We start from the raw sequence: 23,503 nt of genomic DNA on the forward strand, positions 1-23,503 counted from the left end.
GTCTCTAAAGGAGAGTCTGTTTTCTTGCCCCCTTCAGCTGCTGGAGGCTGCCTGTATTCCTTAGCTCTTGGCCCCTCCTCCATCTTCAAAGCCAGCAACCTTGCAGCTTTCAGAGCTTGCTTTTCTTCCATAGTCAGCTCTTCCTCTGACCCTCGCCTTTTGTCTCTCTCCCTCTTCTATCTCAAGGCCACTATGCTTACATTGGGTCCACCTGGATAATCCAGCATACTTTCCCCATCTTATGGTCATTTGGTTAGAAACCTTAATTACATCTGCAGATTCCTCAAAGAGGAAACTACCAAAAAGCAGAACTACCATTTGACTCAGCAATCCCATTACTGGGTATATCCCCAGAGGAATGTAAATCATTTTACCATAAAGACACATGCACGCAAATGTTCACTGCAGCCCTATTCACGATAGCAAAGACATGGAATTAACCTAAATGTCCATCATGGACACTTTGGATAAAGAACATGTGGTACATATACACCATGGAATACCATGCAGCCATATAAAAGAATAAGATCATGTCTTTTGTGGGAACATGGATAGAGCTGGAGGCCATTATCCTTAGCAAACTAATGCAGGAACAGAAAACCAAATACCGCATGTGCTCATTTATAAGTGGGAGCTAAGTGATGAGAACTTATGAACACAAAGAAGGAAACAGCAGACATTGGTCTACTTGACGGCAGAGGGTGAGAGGATAGGGAGGAACAGAAAAGATAACTATTGGGTACTGGGCTTAGTACCTGCATGAAATAATCTGTATAACAAACCCTCATAACAGGAGTTTACCTGTGTAACAAACCTTCACATGTACCCCCTAACCTAAAACAAAAGTTAAAAAAATCCATCTTTGTCACACTGCCTAACATATTCACAGGTTCTGGGTATAAGGAAATAGTCATACCAGGGCCTGGAGTAATTTTTCTGCCTGCCACAAAGAAGTATTATTCCCATTTCTGTCCCATCCACTCCATTCTGTCACTTCATATCTCCTTCAGATAATCACTTAAGTTATGATTTTATTATTTATTTCTTTATGCAAATATAAGCAAAAACAAATACGTATTTTCTCCCTTTCTTACATGAATAGTATATGCAGTCTTTCCATACCTTACTCTTTTTTCCACTTAATAATATATCCTTGCTGGGCACGGTGGCTCACGCCTGTAATCCCAGCACTTTGGGAGGTCGAGGCAGGCGGATCACGAGGTCAGGAGATCAAGACCATCGTGGCTAACATGGTGAAACCCCATCTCTACTAAAAATACAAAAAATTAGCTTGGCGTGGTGGCGGGTGCCTATAGCCCCATCTACTCGGGAGGCTGAGGCAGGAGAATGGCGTGAACCCAGGAGGCGGAGCTTGCAGTGAGCCTAGATCGTGCCACTGCACTCCAGCCTGGGCAACAGAGCAAGACTCTGTCTCAATAATAATAATAATAATAATAATAATAATAATAATATATCCTAGTAAGCTTTCATATTGACATTGGAGAGGTTCCTCATTCTGCATAACATACATTGTATCAATTAACAATTGTTTGTTTTTTGAATGGCACTTCAAATCCCTGAGCAGAAGGTAAACTATATAATAAATGGCATTGGGATTACAGAGAATGTAACACATACATACATATATATCTTAAACGCTTAGTAAAATATCCGTAAGGATAAACAGACTTTATTAGAGGTTACTTTTAGAGAAAGTGGGGTGAGGAAAATGAGAGTAAAAAGCAACTTTCATATTTTATGTAATATTTCCATGTTACATAAATTTTTTTACAATGACATATATTCATGTATTGTATAATTATATAAACATAATAGTTTTTATAAGCATTTTCATATTGCTTATATAATGTATAATATGGAAACTACATCCCTGTGGATATTTATGATTACTATTTACATTTCCAGAAGTGAAATTTTGAGATCCAAGGTAATTTACAATGCTCCCTAAAAAAGAGCTCTCTACAATTAACTTACACACCCATTGTTGAACGTATACAAGAGTGTTCATCTTCTCCAGGACTTAGTCAGTAGGACTTTTTTTTCTGTCCACATTTTGCTCATCAAACATATGCTAAGAATAGTTTTTCCCATTGAAATTAAACTGGTAGCTGTTTATATAGCAAGTAAATATTTTGAATAAAAATTTATTGTTTATAAGTGGTACTAAAAATATTGAGTTTATCTTTTCTAAAAGTGACATGTGCTCTTTATGAACCTTCACATTCATTTCTTATGTTTGGGTTGTGAGTAAAGAGAGGAAAGGGTGTGAGGTTTGGTTCATTTTCAGGGGATGAAAGAAGGAAAAGAAAATTTATCAAATAACTACTATGTCCTAGGTGACTTCATCTACAGTATCTTACCTGTGAGATTTTCCATTATTTCATAGAAAGTAAGGGTCAGAGAGTTTAAGCCGCCATTAAGATTATGAACGTCAACCACAAAGAAAATTCCTAGCCCCCTAAGTAATTGAATGGGCCTCCTTCTCAGACAACGGGATTCCAAAGAAACCTAAAAAACTAGTCCAGGCTATATGGCAAGTAGGGGTCAGACGTGCTTCATTCTACTCGCTCCCTTTTGGAGTTTAGATGCCACAAACCAGCATTAACATTCAAACAGAGATCTTAAAACTGACAAAACAGACTCTTTGTAGCAATACAGTAACAATTTCAACCTGAGTCAGGTATAACATCAGATGACAGATAGCAGGCCCTGAAGGAAATGGAAATATTTTACCCCAAATATATCTTACTGACATATTTTGAAATGGCCCTGCAAAGCTGTCTCTTGTGGGAAGGGGGTGTGGGAATTTACATTCTTTCAAGGTCCTTTTCTGATCCTGAAGAGATTAGCTGAGAGTCTAGCATTTTTTTTTTTTTTTTGAGACAGAGTTTCGCTCTTGTTGCCCAGGCTGGAGTGCAATGGCATGATCTTGGCTCACTGCAACCTCTGCCTAGTTGGGATTACAGGCATGCGCCACCACACCCGGCTAATTTTGTATTTTTAGTAGAGAAGGGGTTTCTCTATGTTGGTCAGGCTGGTCTTGAACGCCCAACCTCAGGTGATCCGCCCACCTCGGTCTCCCAAAGTGCAGGGATTACAGGCGTGAGCCACCGCGCCTGGCTGAGTCTAGGACCTTTGAAAGGTCTGAATAGGAAACATTTGCCATCTATTGCTTCTAAGGGCAGCCTTCTGTGAGACTTATCTACATAATAAGAACTTTGATCTCCACAACCCCTTATCTTAACCCAGACACTCCTTTCTATTGATTCCAGGCTTTTAGATAGTAACTTAACTCTTTTCAGCCACTTGCCAATCAGAAAACCTTTGAATTCACCTATGACCTGTAAGCCCATGCTTCAAGTTGTCCCACTTTTCCAGACCAATCCAATGTATACCTCGCACATATTGATTGATGTCTTATATCTCCCTAAAAATACAAAACCAAGCTGTAACCCAACCACTTTGGGCACATGTTCTCAGGCCCTCCTAAGGCCGTGGGTCATGATCCTTAACCTTGCAAAATAAATTGATTGAGGCCTGTCTCAGATACATTTTTGGCTTACACATAGCCAGGGCATGGCAAGTTGGCATCTGAATCAAGCCTGGGTCCATTGCCCCTCCCTGCATGTCCCACCATGTGTCACGCTAGCGTCCTTTCCATTTTCCCTTCTCTTGGCCTCTTAGCAACCCCCAAATGAATTTTCTCCCCAGATGCTCCATTCAGAACCATGAAAATCTTAGAGGAAATAGCTTTTCCTGAATCTCTAATCCCTACATCTTTTTTCTACTTTGGTCGATAATCTTGGGCATTTAACACCTGGGTCTGTTTAGACCTAGAGTCCTGAATCCTATACTTTAACCCAGAGTCCTTGTCTCCTGGACAGCATGAGCGAGCACCATTCAAGGATAAACTGCACCTAGTGTGAAGAAAATCAGAGATTTTAGACAGACCTAGCCATTTCCCTAGAGCTGCTTTTACTTCCTGACAGCTAATTTATCCCGATGATTGGCCCTGGACCCATAAACCCTCTAGCTCAGCCTGGCCATTTGTGAAGGCACGGGCAGTCGGCTGGCTCTCACCTCTGATAGCTGTGGGAACCAATTACTCTGCAGCAGGGCTTGGTGTGTGGCTGGAGCATCTGTGTGGACCACATGGGCCCTTTCAGCTTGTAGGATGTGTGGTGACTTGGAGCTGTTTGTTTTAAAGGTTCCTTTTGCATTATCAGCAAAGAATATGGAAAACAGCTCAATTTCAGCTGATTACCCACTAAAGTGCCTGGGAGCCACTCTGTAATTTTCATCGCTGCTTGCTGGGCTCTTCAGGAAAAGTTTGCAGGCGAATTTAATGGAACGTATTCAGTCCTCTTGAATGGCAGACGGACAAGACGCCAACTTCCTGTTCCTTTTGTTTGGAAGTATCTGTTATCACAACATAGTAAACATTTTTTTAAAACCATTCTGAGAACAGTTATTTGTGAGATGCCTCTCCAGTATAGCCTTACACCCAGACTTCAGTTTTCCTACAACCTCAGCCCAGCAGGAATTGTCTCTATCACCCAAGGCCAATGAGATTGACTGTAACAAGGTTTCCTAGTAAATGGCTCCTGGCCATCTAGATGGATAAATTCTCCTAACACTAGTTAGAATCAAATGACTAAACTCTAGCCTCATGGCCCAATCATACAGTGGTGTAATTGTCAAGAATTAAAAATGATGTTGCAGATCTGGGCTTTTCATACCTTACTGTGCAAATCGGTCACTTGGGGATCTTGTTAAAATGAAGATTCCAGTTCAGTAGGTCTGGGTGGGCCTCAGGTCCTGCACTTTTAACAAATTACCAGGTGATGCTGATGCTGTTGGACCTTAGAATTTAGTGGAATATTCCACTAAATGTGTACTCATTGACACAAACTTGTATAGGATCTCTGCACATTCTTACATGTGGATTTATCTTAAAGTGGAGGATATCAAATTATATGAATATGTCATAATTTTTTAAATGTACAGGATATCTAGATTTAGAAATAGATGTGCTGTAAGAAAAGCAAGCGTCAGACAGTACTGTTTAAAATATACTGTTGGCTGGGCATGGTGGCCCATGCCTGCAATCCCAGCACTTCAGGAGGCCAAGGCAAGAGGATTGCTAGAGGCCAGGAGTTCAAGACCAGCCTGGCAACATAACGAGAGCCCGTCTCTACAAAAAAAGAAAAACTATCCAGCCATGGTGGCACACACATATAGTCCTAGCTACCCGGAAGGCTGAGATGGGAGGATCACTTAAGCCCAGGAGTTTGAGGTTGTGGTGAACTATGATAGCACCACTGCAGTCCAGCCTAGGCAACAGAATGAGACTGTGTTTCTAAAAGATTTTTTAAAATTCTGTTATAAAATTATATGTGTGTGTAGGTATAGATATATACAATTAAAATACAATTTTTTGTCCCCACCATCACTGCCTCTGTATAAAAATGATATCAGGACTCTGGTTTCTTTGCTCATTTTAGGTAACTGGTAACAACTACGTTAAGTTGCAAACAGTTTTCATTCAGTACAAAAATAGAACATCAATCCTTTGTGATGGGCAAACTTCCCACCTGATTTAGCCTTAAATGTTCGCACCTCCTGGAACTCAGATCTGGTGCTGTGAAGGGAAAGTGGGGTGTGGTCTCTCTGCTCTCTATTGGGAGGCCCAGGATGCAAGACTTTCTAAATCTGGAAAATCACAGGCAAACTAGGGCCAGTAGGACATCCCGAGCTGCTGTCTTTCCAGCACTTGCACTTGGGGCAATCTGATGTTTCTGAGCCCACTGGGCAGAAGTAGCAGAAGTGCTGAAGGGCACGGGTGCAGGAGAGTTCTCACCTTGATTGGGAGCTTCATGAGCTGATGCTGATGCCTGGCTCTGCTCCCAACAGTGGGAATAGCTGGCTTCCAGGCAGGCCCAGCAGGGAGTAAAGCTGAGTATTTCTGGTGCTTAGTTGATTCCTCAGATTATGTATATGTATGTATACACATAGATGTATATATTTATGTGTGCATATATATGGATGTATATACATATATACTTATATATGTGCATGTGTGTATATATACATATGTGCATAATACATAAATAACTTGCAATGAACAAGTGTTACTTTTATAAATTAAAAAAACAAGACACAGGCCGGGCATGGTGGCTCATGCCTATAATCCCGGCACTTTGGGAGGTTGAGAAAAGAGGATTGTTTGAGGCCAGGAGTTCAAGGTTGGCGTGGGCAACATAATGAGACTCCATCTCTACAAAAAATTTAAAAAATAGCCAGGCGTAGGGGCATGTGCCTGTAGTCCCAGCTACTTGGGAGGATTGCTTAAGTGCAGGAGTTTGAGACTATAGTGAGCTACGATCAAGCTACCATACTCCAGCCTGGGAGACAGGGCAAGACCCTGTCCCTTAAAAAAATAAAATAAATAAAAATAAAAATAAATTTTAAAAAGACAGAGATGTGATTGTGTCAGAAAACCCTCAGTCTAAACTCAGTAACTTTCTAATTGTATTTAAACTACATAACAACTAGCCATAATTAAAATGAGATTGTTTTGTGTCACACAGATAATTAGTGGATAACTTTATTATTTCTACAAAAATATTCAAATTTAAATAAAATTATAAGGAAAAAGTTCACTTCAAAAAGTTTTCCTCTGGGTTCTGTCTCCTGGAGCTATTTCATGGAGACAAAAGAGATTCTTCAAAGCCAGTGGCTATGGGGAGTGAACTATTTTAGGTTTTCAATTTGCATGGGCGCTAGAGTAGATGGAATGCTGCAGCGGGGGCTTCAGCGTGTGGGGCTGCGAGGCTGGCTCTGCTCTGTTTCTGCAGCTGTGTTGATGAGCTGGCCCTCTATTAATGGCCTTTGGGACTGAACTGTCATGTCTCAGAGATGTGCTTCTTTCTAGGTGTCTCGTCATTGCCTCATAAACGCCAGGACCCACACTTGAAAGACAACCTGTCAACAGTGAAATCCGCCTTCATACCTTTTCCTTCAACTTTCTCTCATGTGAGAAACTGGTGGAAACTCAGGCCTCTGGGTGGCCCCCAGTAGTCTGTGGGTGGATGGGAATACGTTGAAACAGATGAATCTGAATTAATGGCTGGAGGTGCCCCAAGTTTCTGCGCCAACCTTTAATGCATGGGCAGGTTATGCCTGTGACCCCTGAGAATGGTCCCAGGGAAGTCCAGCCCTCAGCTGGATTGTGGAGGGGACAAAATGCCCATGGATGGGACCAGTGGGCCCAAAGCCTTCCATGAGAACTTCAGTAAAATCCTGCATCTTCCAAATACTTGTCTTATATCTCAGAGGAGTGCAAACTCTAAGAACATAAGCATGTAGAATTGGAAATATTATAGAAGACTGGAAAATTCCAAATTCAAACATGTGTCCTAGTTTACAGAAATTAAGAAATTCAGCTACAAAAGCATTATGAATGTTATGCATGTGTGTGCATTATATATGTGTATATATATGCTTTTATATATTATCTTAAAAATAATATTTAGCTTAAAAGTTTAGCTCAAAATCTATATTTAGCTTTTATCTTAAAAATCTATATTTTATCTTAAAATGCTTTTATCTTAAAATCAGTGTTCCTCACACCAAGATTTGTAAGGCCTGACCCAGCTTCTGTCTCTGCATCCCTGCTCCCCCAACCTGCAGCTTCAATTCCTACTACATGCTCCAGCCCTTGCAAACTTCTCTTATAAGCTCTGCCCCTGCCTGGAGCATTCTTACCCTCAATCTCCTCCCCGGACCACCCTCTAGGCAACCTTTCTGTCTCCCCTTGCTTACCACTTTCTTTTGGAAGCCTTCCAGGCCTCCAGGTGCTCTCTCTGGACTCCATGCAGCTGCCATTGCTTTGCACAGTCTGGGCACCTTGCATCCCTGCAGGTTTGTACATGTTAGGGCAGTGAGGCCACCAGCTCTGCTCTGGGCTGTGTCCACAACATCTGGCACAGCCTCAACTTGGCAGATAAGTGCTCAAAATTATTTGTCAGGGCATCAAAGAGAAAAGAACATGGGAAATCATATATTAGAAAACTTGGTATTGGAAAGATGTCAATTCTCTCCAAATTGATGTATAGATTCATTGAACTCCAAACAAAATAATAGTAGTTGTTTGTTGCAATTCACAAGCTGATTCTAGAAATGACATCAAATCTAAATAACAAAATAGATTTGGGAACTGAAGAAGAAGGAAAAGGAGGAGAAAGAAGAGGAAGAAAAGAAATAATCACAGTAAAGCTTAAGACCCTAAGGTCAAGAATTATTATAAGGATATAATAATTTTTTTTGGATTTTTAATAGAGACGGGGTTTCACTGTGTTAGCCAGGATGGTCTCGATTTCCTGAACTCGTGATCCACCCGCCTCGGCCTCCCAAAGTGCTGGGATTACAGGCGTGAGCCACCGTGCCCGGCCAGATATAATAATTTAAAACAGCTTGCTATTCTCACAAGAAATGAGAAATTGTCCAGTGGAATCTGTTGGCAAGTCCAGAAACAAACCCAACACTTACACAGTCACTTAATTTATGATAAAGTTTACAGTGCAGTGGGGAAAGGGCGATGTTTCCATAAATAGTACTGGATCAAAACAAACAAAAAAAGAAAAGAACATGGGAAATACAAATACTTTTCTTAATAGTAAGACAGGAGGGTTTTAGGTTTTTCCACTTTTCTATATTATAAAAGAAATGTGAAAAACGTAATTTAAAAACAATAATCATACCACATTAACAAAATGACCTTTATTTTTCTTACTCTAAGATTTTGTCCATACATACCTGTTTTAATAGTTGTGCATTGTTATGCATTTTTATCTGTTTTGAAGTAATCATTATTATTTAGGATGATAGTGTGTAAACACACTCCATTTTTCTGCATAGTGCTTAATAATTATATTTTTACATGTTGTGTAATGGATTGAGTTGATACGCTACACTTTCCTTTTAATTTTGTGATTATCTCTGGTATAGTGAATTTCCTAAACTCAGTGAAGTACAGGCATAAGCAATCTATTTTCTTCCAACTACCACCTCCCTTGCCTGTCCTTCAGTGACATCTTGGGCTGATCCCATAGCTTTAAAGTCATATCTCATTATTAAAAGTTCTATCTGGTCCAGTTGAAAATCTAATCTCATTTTCTCTTTTCCCTTCTCTCTCTGGCTGTATCATGGTCTTTGAAACCTGTAGTTGGGAGGGAATATGTTTTGGCTTTTACTCCTCTATCACCAGAGGGTTGGGTGGGGAGGAGGAGAAATTGGAGTAAAAAGGGAAGCTGCTGGGTACGGTGGTTCATGCCTGTAATCCCAAGGCTTTAGGAAGCCAAGGCAGAAGGACTGCTTGAGAGCAGAAATTATAGACCAGCCTGGGCAACATAGTGAGACCCCTATCTCTAAAAAATAAAAAAATAAAAATTAGCCAGATATGGTGGCACACACCTGTAGTCCCAGCCACTTAGAAGGCCGAGGTGGAAGGATCACTTGAGCCCAGGAGTTTGAGGCTGCAGTGGACTATGATCACACCACTGTGCTCCAGCCTGGGCAAGACTCTGTGTCTTAAAATAAAAAAATAAAGGAATGGGGAAGGTTGAGCTACCTACTGTCACCTGTCAGTGGTGGGCAGTGGCCCTGAGCTTTCTACTGGTCACTCTGGTTGGCTGTTGGTGTGTTCTGCTGACATTGTCTTTGTCTCATGTGATTTTCTGGGCATGTGTTTCTGGTCCCTTTGTCACTGAGGACCCTCTCAGAAAGTAACAGCAGCATCCCTTTTAAGCCATGCCGTTGACGCACACCCTCAACCCCCTATCTCAGTAGGACATTACTTCCCTTGGCCAGGGCACTGTAGTTTCTGCCTCCCTCTTTACTCCTCAGCTCCCTCATGTGAGCCAGGAAACTACTGGTTTCTCCTCCATACCCTGCAAGGGCCACAGGGGGCTAGAGGGTGCAGTGCCATCTTTTACTCAAGAACAGCTACACCATGATCCCTTCTTGCTGCTGGTGTGAGCTGCCCTAGCAAGTTCCCACCCTCAGAAATCTTCAGCCAGGTAGCCATCTTCAAAGTGGGCCTGCAGAGACTGAAGCCTGGTACCTACCCAGTCAGCTGGTGGCTGCTGGGCTCCTCTTGCCTAAAGTCATCTTTAGTCTCTATTTTTTGGAGTCCCAGTTTCTTGAACACCATAAGAAAGAGGGGAGGGCAAACCTCCTCAGCAGGAACACTGTACTCCCAATGATTCCAATTCCTGTCCCTGGGTGGTCTGCTGGTGCCTGGGAGTGGGTGTGGGTGATGGCTGGGGTAGCCTCATTTAGCAAGTATCTGGCCCTAACTGTTTTCTGCTCAATTAAAAATGTTGGAGGATGATTATGTTCATTTGATTGTGGTGACGGTTTCTTGGATGTACACATAGGTCAAAACTTAACAAATTACACACTTTATGTGCACCTTATTGCCCATCAATTATGCTTTAATAAAGCTGTTAAAACTGTTGGGGGAAACTTACTGCCTGTTTGTCCTCTTCAACATTTAGTTACACTTTTGTAAATAATGCTGTGTGAACACTTTTTCCTTTTGATGTTTTCTTAAGATAAATTCCTAGGAGTTTGGATTACTGGCTAAAAGGTAGATAAAAACCATTTTTATGGCTCCCAATACATATTGCTATGTTATTTTTCCAAACAATTGTGCCAGTTTCCAATGTAGCAGTAAGTATGAATATACTAGTTTAATAGCAACCTTATACTTGAGTATTATTTTAAAAAATTCTTCCTAGATATAAAATGTTTCATTAATTTTTATTTATTTGATTACAATAAAGGATAACACGTGTGTACGTTAGATCACTTTTTATTTCCTCTTATGAGAACCATCTGTTCTTATTCTTCATCTATTTACCCACTGGGTAAATAAATGAGTTTTGATGTTCTTTTATTTTGATTTCTGTAAATGTTGTCAGGAAGATGTTTGTGAAATACAAGGAATGTTTTCACCGAAAGTAGTGTTTATTCCCATGGTTAGAATTTGAGAACAAATTGACCAGAGTAAGTGTTGACTGTGTGGGCCCATCAGCTGCCTCTCCTGGTTTCTGGAACAAGGGTCCCTCTGTGCGGGCAGGTCAGGTTGTTTTCTCCAGGCATCCCTGTCTTCCCCTAGTCACACAGGTTCCCTGATTGTTAGCTCTCCTACTCTCTGAGTTTTCTCAAGCTGATCTGATTAGAGCAGCACATTTCCTCTTAGGACAGTGATTTTGAACCTGGGAAAGTAGGATACCTAGGAATTGGGAAGAGTAGGGGTGGGGGTAGCATGTGCAATTTTTTAAAAGTCTGTGGAAAGAATTTAACCTCCCTGTCAAGGCAGTCATAATTTCATTTATAGTATTTTGAAATTTCAAATAGCATAAAAGGATTTATGTACAAAAATGAGATACCTAAGACTTTTATAAATGTCAAAACAGAATGAAGCCACTTTAATTGAGAGACTCTTCTCTTTGCTTCTTTTCAAGATGGTAATATGAGTTCAAGTTTTAAATTGCTCCAAATACAGCACACATGCATGCGCACACACACATGCACATACTCCAAAGATAGCCATGCTCAAAAACAAACATCTATGTAGACAAAGGTCAAAATAGAAGCTTCTAGCCATAAGTGCAGGCTGAGGCCACCAACCCACTGGATTTTGAATCTAGAAATGCTCAGAGTTGGCCAGAACTTGGATTTCTGTGGGGTAGAAAGGACCTACAGCACCTTGAGCCCTACTGGATAGTAAGAGTGACAGCAGCAAAGAGGTGGGGTTTCTTACCATGAAAAGAAACTGAAAAGAAGACATGACTGGGCTATAGCTTGTATATATCTAATTTAATACTGGCAATTAAAAGAAAGCTTTTTGTTTGTTTGTTTAAAAGAGTTAATGCAAGAAAAGCTAAGTAGGTGTGTAGCCAATGTGGCCAGAAGGAGCAGAGAAGGCCATGGAGACAGAACCTATGTCAGGGCACCTGCTGATTCAATAGCTAAATTTGTGAAATTGCCCCAAGAATGGAAGCCCTTGGCTATTGACATAAGGCCTGTTCTATCATCGGAGTACCAAGAGTTGGGTGGAGGTGCTGCAAAACCACGAGAAAACAGTGCATGATGAGAGAGGGGAAATAATAAAGCACATAAAGAAAAACCACTTTAAGAAAGCAAGTCAATAAAGTGTGGAGAATTAATTCTTGAAAAAATAAAAATTGAACATTCTCAAAATGAATTTAAAATAAGTATGTGTAACTTATTCAGAAATAAAAGAAAAAATAATAACCGTAAAATGTTTTGTGAAATTTAAAAGTGGGTAGAAATCAAAGATAAATGGATATAAAGAACCAATTTTAAAACCTGAAACTAGGCCGGGCACCGTGGTTCATGCCTGTAATCCCAGCACTTTGGGAGGCCAAGGCAGGCAGATCATGAGTTCAGGAGATCGAGACCACCCTGGTTAACACGGCAAAACCCCGTCTCTACTAAAAAAAAACGTGAAACTAAAAAATGTGTATAATAATCGAGATGAAAACTCAATAAATGGGATAAAATCTGACTGGAAAAATCAAAGAGAATTACTGAATTCGAAAATAGTATTGAAGAATTTACCAAGAAAGAAGCACAAAGAAAGAGGGAAAAATATTAAGAAGGTGTTAAGTGAAATAACAGTTGGATTGAGAGATTCAATATTGTTCCTCCCACTTCCAAAATTCAACCCACCCACAAACTTCTATTGGAAGCACTACTAAAGAACTCAGAACGTTCTTTAGTAGTTCTTTCAAAAAAAAGAAAACCTGGAATGATATGGGATGTAAGAAGCATTAATGAACAAAGTAATAGATAAAAAAAGTTGTTAAATTAATTACTGACAATTCAAGATTAACATTTTTGTTTGCTTAAAAGAGTTGGGAATAAAATGTAGACAGTAAATACAAGGAGGATAGAAGAGGTGGAATTCAATGGGCCAATGTCAACTAAGATCATCACTTTGTTTAGAAAGATGAGGATATTAAATTTCTTTAGACTTTGTCAGGAAATATAACATTTTATATGTATGTTGAAAGTAATCACCAAGATAATAGAAATGCAGTCTATAGCTTCCAAACCATTAGAAGAGAAATAAAAAGAATAAAGATAATTTCATCAATCCTAGAGAAAGAATATAAGGGAGAAAAAAAGAAGCAAAAAGAAAGTTGGGGGAGGTGGTGACAGGAAGATTATACAATGAAAACACAGCAAAAAAGTGTATAAATTAACCCAACTATATCAATTATCACAATAATTGTATATGGGTCAACCTCAGGCTATCTAAAGAAGAAGATGATCATATTTGATTAAAACAAACAAACAAATGCTGTTTATCAAAGACATACCAAAAGCAAAAATACCTGGAGCAACTGAAAAAGATATAACAGGCAACTACTAACAAATAGAGAATTTGGTGCAGCAATATTAAGATCATATAAAGTAGAATTAAAAGCAAAATCATCACTAGTGATAAAGAAGCACACTGCATTATGAGAGGAGTTTTTCCTAGAAGATATAACAATTGTGAATTTATATGCATTAACAACATGGCTTTAATACATATAAAGAAAAACTAACAGAATTATAAAAAGATACAGACAAATTCACAATCATAGTGGATAACTTAATATACCTGTATCAAAAATAAAGCCATCAGACTGGGCGCGGTGGCTCATGCCTATAATCCCAGCACTTTGGGAGGCCAAGGCAGGTGAATTGCTTGAGTCCATGAGTTCGAAACCAGCCTGGGCAACATGGTAAACGTGGTGAGACCCTGTCCCTGCAAAAAAAAAAAAAAAAAAAAAATTACCTGGGTGTACATGCCTGTAGTCCCAGCTACACGAGGGGATGAGGTGGGAGAATCAATTGAGCAATTGAGCCTGGGAGGCAAAGGTTGCAGTGGGTAAAGATAGTGCTACTGCACTCTAGCCTGGGTGACAGAGTAACACCCTGTCTCAAAAAAAAAAAAAAAAAAAAAAAAAAGGAAAGAAAAGAAAAGAAATAAAGCCATCAGACAAAAAATATTTAGTAAAAATATAGAAGATTTTAACAGCACAATTAAAAAGCTTCCCCAATAAATATTTAAAACATCAAGTTAACATTCCTCTCAATCATATAATAAAGCGTCTACAAGTTTATTAAAAACAAGTCTCAATACATTTAAAAGGATTTAAATCACAGAAAGCATCTTTTCTGAACCACAATGGAATTAAATCAGAAATCAATAATAGAAAAAAACGATAAAATTTGCAAATATTTAGAAACTAAGTAGCATGCTTCTAGATAACCTGTAGATTTAAAAAAAATCTAAAAGAAAATTAGAAACTATTTTAAGCTGAATAAAAGTGAAAAAACATACATAAAAGTTGTGGGATAACACTGAAGCCATAGCAGAAAGAAAATTTATAGCACTAAACATCTTTATTAGAAAAGAAGAAAGATCTTAAAATCAATGACTTCAACTGCAACCTTAAGAAATTAGAAAAGAAGAGAAAATTCAGCCTAGAGTAAGTAAGAAAAAGAAAATAAGAGTAAGGAAGAAACCAATAAGATAGAAAACAGAAAATCCAAGAAACCAAAAATGAACAAGATTAATAAAATTAATAAACCTCTAGCTCTGCTAATCAGGAAGAACAGAGAAGACACAAATTACTAATATAGGGCATAAAAGAGGTGACATGATTCCAGATTCTATAGATACTAAAAGGATAATATGGGAACATTATGAACAATTTTATGCTAGCAAATTTAATAATTTAGATGAAATGGATAAATATCCTGAAAGACTCATATTACTAGAGACTTCTTAAGAAAAAATAGATAAACTGATTAGCTTGTATCCATTACAATTGAATTTGTAGTTAAAAATATTCTCACAAAGAAAACTCCAGGCCCAGATGGCTTTACTGGTGAATTCTGCTACATATTTAAGGGAGAAAAAAAAATAATTCTGTATGAATTCTTCCAGAAAATGAAAGAATAAGATATACTTCCAAAATAATTGTGGAGGTCTGGCTTTATGCTGACAGCAAATACAGACAAATTACAATAATGTAATGTAGTAAACATAGGAGTGAAAATGATAAGCAAATTTAACAAAGTGAATCCAACAATCTAAGAAAGGCATAATATACATCATGATTAAGGGAGGTTTATCTCAGGAATGCCATGCTCATTCAACATTTGAAAATCAACTGGTTTACCATATTAACCAAATAAAAAATAAAACACACATGAATATCTCAAGAGATACAAAGAAAGCACTTAACAAAATCCAACATATATTACTTATAAAATCTCTTAGCCAACTTGGTATAGAGGGAACTCCCTCAACCTAATAAAGGGCATCTACAAGCAACATACAGCAGCATTATACCTAATGGTGGAAGACTGAATACTTTCCCTTGAAGATCAAGACTAATACGAATATATCTGTCTATTCTTACCACTTCTATTCAACATTATATTGAAGGTTCTTTCCAGCACAACAAAGAAAAAGGAAAGTCATCTATTATGGAAAGAAACAAGTAAGCCTGTTGTTATTCACAGACAGTGTAATTGTTAATATAGAAATGCAATGGAATCTGTAAAAACACTTCTAGAACTGATACAGAACCAATAAGTTAGTCAAGTTGCAAGATACAAGGTCAATATACAAAAATCAATTCTACATCTATATACTAGCAACAAACAACTTGAAATTCAAATAAAAAATACCATTTACAGTATCATCAAAATTATCAAATACTTAGGGATATATTTTTTTAAAGATGCGAAAGATCTATAAAAGGAGAACTACAAGATATCACTGAGTTAAAGTAGAACCAACTAAAAGGAGAAATAATGTGTTCATAGGTCACAAGACTCAATATTGTTAAGCTGTCAGTTACCCCTAAGTAAATCCATAGATTCAATGCAATCCTAACCCAAATCTAACAGGCTTAAAAAAAACTTGTAGAAAGAAAATACAAACAATACCAAAGAAAAGATGGCAAACTATATTACGAAGTATGTGTGTCAGTATGATGCTGGCCCCATAGAATGAATTAGGGAGGAGTTCCTCCTCCTCAGTTTTTTGGAATAGCTTCAGTAGAAATGGTACCAGCTCTTCTTTATATATCTGTTATAATTCAGCTGTGAATTCATCTAATTCTGGGCTTTGTCTGGTTGGTAGGCTTTTTATTACTGATTTGATTTTGGAACTCATTGTTGGTCTGTTTAGGGATTCAATTTCTTCCTGGTTCAATCTTGGGAGGTTGCGTGTTTCCAGGAATTTATCCATTTCTTCTAGGTTTTCTGGCTTGTGTGCATAAAGGTGTTTGTAGTAGTCTTTGAGGGGTTTTTTGGTTTTTTTTGTATTTCTGTGTGGTTGATGCTAATGTCTCCTTTGTCATTTCTGACTGTGTTTATTTGAATCTTCTTTCTTTTTTAATTAATCTAGCTAGCAGTCTCTCTACTTTATACTTTCAAATAACCAACTTCAGGATTTGTTGATCATTTGTATGGTTTTTTTGTATCTCAATTTCCTTCAGTTCAGCTCTGATTTTGGTTATTTCTTGTCTTCCTTTACCTGTGAAACCCTCTATGTTCTATCCTTCATCCATTTCTCACTTCCCACCCCTGAATATAATCACTATCCTGATATTTGTAGGAAGATTTCAAACTATTGGTTTAATTACTTTAATAGGTATCAGATTATTTAGATTTTCTCTTCTTGGGTCAAATTTAGCAATACACTTTCTAGGAACTTGTTTATTTCATATGTTTTCAATTTTATTGGCATAAAGCTGTTTATAATTCTCTCTAATAAATTGTAAGTATCTATAATATCCTTTCATTTCTTCTTTTGCTTCTGTCATTTTTTTTCTTAATCTATATTGGCAGGGGGTCTGCTAATTTAATTAGCCTTTTAGAAAGTACTAACTTTTGACTTTATTAATTCTCTATGTTATCTTTCTTTTCCAGTTGAGTACTTCTGTCCTTATTTCCCTCTTCTTGCTTCTTTAGTACTTCTTCTCTTTTCAACATGTTTAAGTTGGATACTTAGTTCTTTAATTTCTAGCCTTTAATCTTTTCTAATGTAAATGTTTAATACCATAATTTATCTTCTAACTGATGCTTTAGTTGTATCCCGTAAGTTTTGACATTATTATAATTTCCACTTTTATTTCTTCTTTGATCCAAGATTTGCTTAGAAATACACTTTCAAATTTCCAAGTGCATGGGTTTTTAAAAATATATTTTGATTATTGATTTCCAACTTAAAATGACCCCAGTGATATCAACACTTTGAAATTGAGACTTGCTTTATGGATTACTATGAGGTCAATTTTTATAAATGTGTCAGTGTTTAAAAAGAGTGTGAATTCTCCTATTGTTAAGTGTCATGTTTGAAATATGTCCCACAAAACAAATGTTAATTGTGTAGGTCAAATATAGGATATACTTATTTTTGTCAGCATAATCTGTCAATTATTGTCAGAGATATGCTAGAATTCTTCAGTATATTTGTTGATTTATTGATTTTATTTATAAATATGGAAATTTTTATTTCTGTAAGTTGAAGCTGTATTTTCTAAATTAATGGACCTTATTTTTAAGAGAAGTTTTAGGTTTACTGAAAGTTGAGCAGATAACACAGACAGTTGTCATATGGCCTCTGTCTCCCATGCTCACAATTTTTCCTATTACTAACATTTTGCATTTGTTACAATTGATGAACTAATACTGATACTTTATATTGACTGAAGTCTGTAGATTACATTAGGATTCACTCTTTGCCTTGTAATGCTCTATGGGTTTTTGACAAATGTGTAATGTCATATATCCACCATTACAGTATCATACACAATAATTTCACTGTCCTAAAAATTCCCTGTGCTCCACTACTCATCTTTTCTTCCTCCAGATCCCTAGCTAGCAACTGCTTTTTTTTTTTTTTTTTTGGCAAAATCTATTGTTTTGCTTTTAACAGAATGTTATATAGTTGGAATCATAGAGCATGTAGCCTTTTAGACTGGCTCCTTCTTCTAGGAAGAACACATTAAGATTTCTTCATGTCTTTTTTTGTGGCTTGATGCTCATTTCTTTTTATCACTGAATAATATTCCATTTTATGGATGTATCACATCTTCTTTATTCATTTACCTACAAAGACAGCTTGGTTGCTTCCAGTTTTGGTAATTATGAACAAAGTTGCAAAATATTTGTGTGCAGGTTTCGTGTGGGCATAACCTTTCAACTCATTTGGGTAAACACCTAGGAGTATAATTACTGGATCATATTGTAACACTATGTTTAGTATTATAAGAAACTGTCTTTCAAAGTGATTCTATTATTTTATATTCCCACAGCAATAACAAGAATTTCTGTTGCTCCGCATTCTTGACAGCATATGGCATGTCAGTATGTTTTGAATTTTATCCGTTCTAATAAGTGTGTAATGGTATCTTGTCGCTTACATTTGCAATTCCTAATGACATATGATCTTGAGCATCTTTTCATATGCTAATTGTCATGTGTATACTTCTTTGATAAGGTATCTGTATAGATCTTTTGCCCTTTTAAAAATTGGGTTGTTCATTTTCTTATTGTTGAGTTTTAAGCGTTCTGTGTATGTTTCGGATACAAGTCCTTTATCAGACAGGTATTTGGTAAATATTTTTTCCAACCCTGCAGTGTATCTTTTCATTTTCTTAACAGTGTCTTTTGCAGAGCAGTTTTAATTTTAATGGAGTCTAACTTAACAATTTTTTCTTTCATGGATTTTGCTTTTGGCATTGTATCTAAAAACTTACCACCAAACCAGATTTTTTCTGTGTTATTTTTTAGAAGTTTTTAAATTTTGCATTTTAAATTCAGGTCTGTGGTCCGTTTTGAATTAACTTTTGTGAAAGATGGAAGGTCAGTGTCTAGAGTAATTTTTTTAGCATATGAGTATCCAGTTATTCTGGCACCGTTTGTTGAAAAGACTTTCTCCATTGAATTGCCTTTACTCCTTGGTTAAAGATCAGTTTCATGTATTTGTGTGGTTCTATTTCTGAACTCCCACTTCCGTTCCATTGATCTATTTGTCTATTCTTTCACCAATACCACACTCTTTTAATTGTTGTAGCTTTATGGTAAGTCTTGAAATTGGTGGTGTCAGTTCTCCAGTCAGAGAAACTTTGTTCTTCTCCTTCAGTATTGTATTGACTATTCTGGGTCTTTTGCCTTTCCATATAATCTTTAGAATCAGTTTGTCAATATTCACAAAATAACTTGTTAGGATTTTGACTTAAATTACACTGCATATTAGATTAAGTTGGAAATAACTGAATCTTAATTATTGAATCTTCCCATCTATGAATATGAAATATCTCTCCATCTTTGTATATCTTAGAGTTTTAAAACTATCCTCATACAGAAATTATATATATTTTGTTAGATTTATTCCTAAGTATTTTATTTTTTGGTATTGATGTAAATGGTATTATGTTTCTATATTTTCTTTTTGGTTGCATGAAGTTTAAAACTGTGTTATCTTTTTGGTGAACTAAAAATCATTTCATTATGTAGTGAATTTATTTATCCCACTAATAATGTTTGTGTCAAAGTATCTATTATTTTTGTAAGCAGCCATAAGATCTTCTTTTTAACCTCATGTATACTTTCAGTTTTTTGATTTTCAGCTTTTCTGAGCCTTTATGTTTTAGGTTTGTCACTTGCAAACAGTATATAGTCATATGTGTGTGTGTGTGCATGCAACATGTATCAAATATGACAATACTTATGTTTTAATTGGAAAGAGTAATTGATTTGTATTTGTTGTTATTAAGTTACAATTTAACTTTATTTGGTCAGAGAACATACTGCATATAAATTTAATCCTTTTAAATTTATTGAGAGTTGTTTTATAGTATATCTTGATAATGTGCATTGTACAATGGAAAAGAATGTGTGTTTTGTTGTTTTGGGGTGGAACATCCTATACATGTCAATTAAGTATTGAAATTTATTTAGCTTTAACTGTGGATTTTTCTGTTACTCATTGTATTTCCATCAGTTTACTCCATGCATTTTGAAGGTCCATTATTAGGTACATAGATGTTAAGAATTGTTATGTTCTTTTGATGAATTAGCCTCTTTATGATGATGAAATGACCTACCTTGTCTCTGGTAATATGCTTTGCTCTGAAGTCTACCTTGTCTAATATATTAATATTAGACATTTCACATTTCTTTTGTCACTTCACATTTCTTTTGACTAGTATAGCACATTTTCCCAACCTTGTGTTCTTTAACCTATTTTGTATCTTCATATTTGAAGTGCATTTCTTGTAGGCAGCATATAGTTGTCTTGCTTTGTTATCTAGTTCAACAATCTGTGTATTTTATTTGGAGTATTTTGATAATTTATATTTAATGTAGATATTGATATAGTTAGACTTAAATCTATCACTTTGCTATTTGTTTTCTATTTGTCCCATTTGTCCTTTGTTTTCTTTATCCTCTTTATGACTTCCTTTGGATTGAGTACCTTTTATTAATTATTTTTTTGTCTGCTTTGTTAGCTTATTAGTTATAACTCTTAGGTCGCTTTAGGGTTTATGCTGTTCATCATTAGCTTATCATAGTCAATCTTCAAATTATTACACTACTTCATATAGGTGTAAGAATGCTATAATAGTATACTTCTGTAATTAGGTTTTACCCTTTCTAGTTTTTCCTCTTTTCTTTTCTGTGTGTGTCTGTGTGTGTTTTTTTTTTTAGATGGAGTTTCACTCTTGTTGCCCAGGCTGGAGTGCAATGGCACAATCTTGGCTCACTGCAACCTCCACTTCCTGAGTTCAAGCAATTCTCCTGCCTCAGCCTCCGGAGTAGCTGGGATTACAGGCGTGCACCATCATGCCTGGTTGATTTTGTATTTTTAGTAGAGACGGGGTTTCTCCATGTTGGTCAGGCTGGTCTTGAACTCCTGACCTCAGGTGATCCACCCACCTCGGACTCCCAAAGTGCTGGGATTACAGGCGTGAGCCACTGTGCCCGGCCACGCTTTCTAGTTTTTGTGCAGTTACTATATACTTTATTTTGCACATGACATAAACTCCACAACATATTGTAATTATTTTTATTTGAATAATAAATAATCTTTTAAATAATTTTAAATAATAAAAGATACATACTTACCCATGTATTAACCATTTTTAATGCTCTTTATTCCTTTGCATAGATCCATCTTGTATCATTTTCTTTCTGCTTACAGGACTTTCTTTAACATTTCTTGTAGTGCAGGGCTGCTGGAGATTAATTCTTTCAGACTTTGTATGTCTGAAAAAGTCGTATTTGCCTTCATTTAAAAAAGACATTCCTGCTAAGTACAGACATGTTGGGAGTTTGTTTTGTTTGTTTTGTACTGTCAGTAGTCTCAAGATGTTGCTACAATAACTTCTCATTTATATTGTTTCCGAAGAGAAATGTGCTATCATCTTCATTTTTGTTTCTCTGTTCTTAATGTGTCTTTTTTCCTCTGGCTAATTGTAAAACTTCTCTTTATCTCTGGTTTTGAGCAATTTTGTTATGATGTTCCTTGAAATTTTCTTTGTTTCTTATGCCTGGGGTTCGTTGGTAGCCTTGAATCTAAGGCTTTATAGTTTTTATGAACTTGAAAAAATTCCACTTTCATTTCTTTAAACATATATTTTTTATTCCCCTCCTTGCTCTTCTCCATTGGGGAATCTAATTGCACTTATATTTGGCTTCTTGAAATTGTCCCTTAGATCACTGGTGCTCTTCTTGTTTCTTAAAAAATGAACAAACAAATTAAAAACTCATCTTTTTTCTCTGTTTTATTTGGAATAATTTCTGTTGCTATGTCTTAAAGTTCATGAATCTTTCTTTTGAAATGTTTAATCTAATGTTAAGCTAATCCAGCACATTTAAAAATATCAGATATTGTAGTTTTCATCACTAGAAATTCTTTTTGGGGTTTTCTTGTATTTTCCATGTCTCTACGAAACACTTTGAACATATTGAATACAGTTATAATAAATGTTTTTTTGCTAATTCATTGCTAATTCTAATATCTTTGTCAGTTATGGGTCTATTTTGATAGATTTTTTCTTCTTACTATAAATCATATTTTTCTGCCTCTTCACACATCTGAACATTTTTGATTGGATGCCAGATATTGTGAATTTTACTTTGTTGGATTCTGGTATATTTTTGCATTCATATAAATATTCTTGAACTTTGTTTTTGTACGCAGTTCAGTTACTTGAAAACAGCTTGATCCTTTTTGGTCTTGCTTTAAAAATTTTTAGATGAGGGAGCATTTAATTCAGGACTGATTTTTCTCATGACTGAGACATGGTCCTGGCCCTTCGGCGTACTACATTCAGTGCCCTGTTAGTTATGAGCTTTTCCAATTGGCTGGTAGAAACAGACACTATTCCTGGACTAGTGTGAGCCATAGGTAATGTTCTCTGTAATCCTTTAGGGTAATTTTATCTCCCTAGCTTTGAGTCATTTCCTTATATGTACATACTGATCAGTGTTCTCCCGAATATTCAAGAAGGACCCTGTGTAGATCCCTGGAATTCTCATTTTGGGCAGCTCACTTATCTCTAGTACTCTGTCCTGCAAACTCTAGCTGCCTGTATTTCCCCTGACTCCCACTTGTTCTCCTAAATTCAAAGAATCTATCAGGCTCTGCTTGGCTGAAGGTGGTAAACTGAGGTAATCTTAGGGCTCTCTTCATTTGTTTCCCATCTCCTGGGGATTACTTTCATTACCAGTATCCAGTGTCTTAAAAAACATTGTTTCTTTTATTTTGTCAAGTTTTTTGGTTGTTTCAGATGGGTTGGTAAATCTGGTCCCCGTTGGTCCCTGCTATTCCATCTTAGCTGCAATTGAAACTCATTTCCTTGTTGATTAATGATGGATTTAGAAATTTTTCTGCCATTTTATTTTGTACTTTCTATTTATCTTTATTTTTTAAACCAGATCTTATTCTATATATTTCCTCTCTTTCTATGACCATAATCAGACATTTATCAAGTGCTTATGACATGCCAGGCCCTAGACTACGTGGTTTGCATAGTTTCCTCATTGAATACTTGCAATGACCCAAGGAGGTAGCTGTTATGAACGTGCTTTATTTACATAAGAGGGAACTGAGTCATAGAACTTTTAATTACCCCCTTCCCTTACCCAAGGTTACATATTGGGGCTGACGTCCAAGTCTTTCTCTAAAGCCTGTGCTTTGTGTATACAATACTGTCCCACATCCAGATGAATGATTTCAAACCACCAGCTTACAGCTAATATGCTCTACTCTAGGTATGTTAATTCATGTATTTGTTAAGCTAATAGGACATTTCCTCCTTTGGATTGAAGGATCAGTGATTTGGTTGGCTCACTGGCCTCTACATTC

The 23,503-nt window shown here is 36.7% G+C and overlaps 1 long non-coding RNA gene across 4 annotated transcripts in view; it reads right to left on the reverse strand.

Moving 5' to 3' along the window:
- Window positions 1-862: 862 nt before the first annotated feature.
- Window positions 863-23,503, reverse strand: part of LOC129398405 (uncharacterized) — a 271,713-nt gene continuing 249,072 nt past the window's right edge. For 3 of the 4 annotated variants that reach the window (XR_008626158.2, XR_008626157.2, XR_008626160.2), the window contains 2 exons: window positions 7,846-13,870; window positions 863-4,440 (listed from right to left, as the gene is read on the reverse strand). This is a non-coding gene — a long non-coding RNA (uncharacterized LOC129398405). The remainder of the gene's footprint in view (window positions 4,441-7,845; window positions 13,871-23,503) is intronic. The other variant, XR_008626159.2, reaches the window with a different exon arrangement.

This window comes from Pan paniscus, chromosome 6 (assembly GCF_029289425.2).
Source record: "Pan paniscus chromosome 6, NHGRI_mPanPan1-v2.0_pri, whole genome shotgun sequence".
In the NCBI taxonomy this organism is placed as follows: Eukaryota; Metazoa; Chordata; class Mammalia; order Primates; family Hominidae; genus Pan; species Pan paniscus.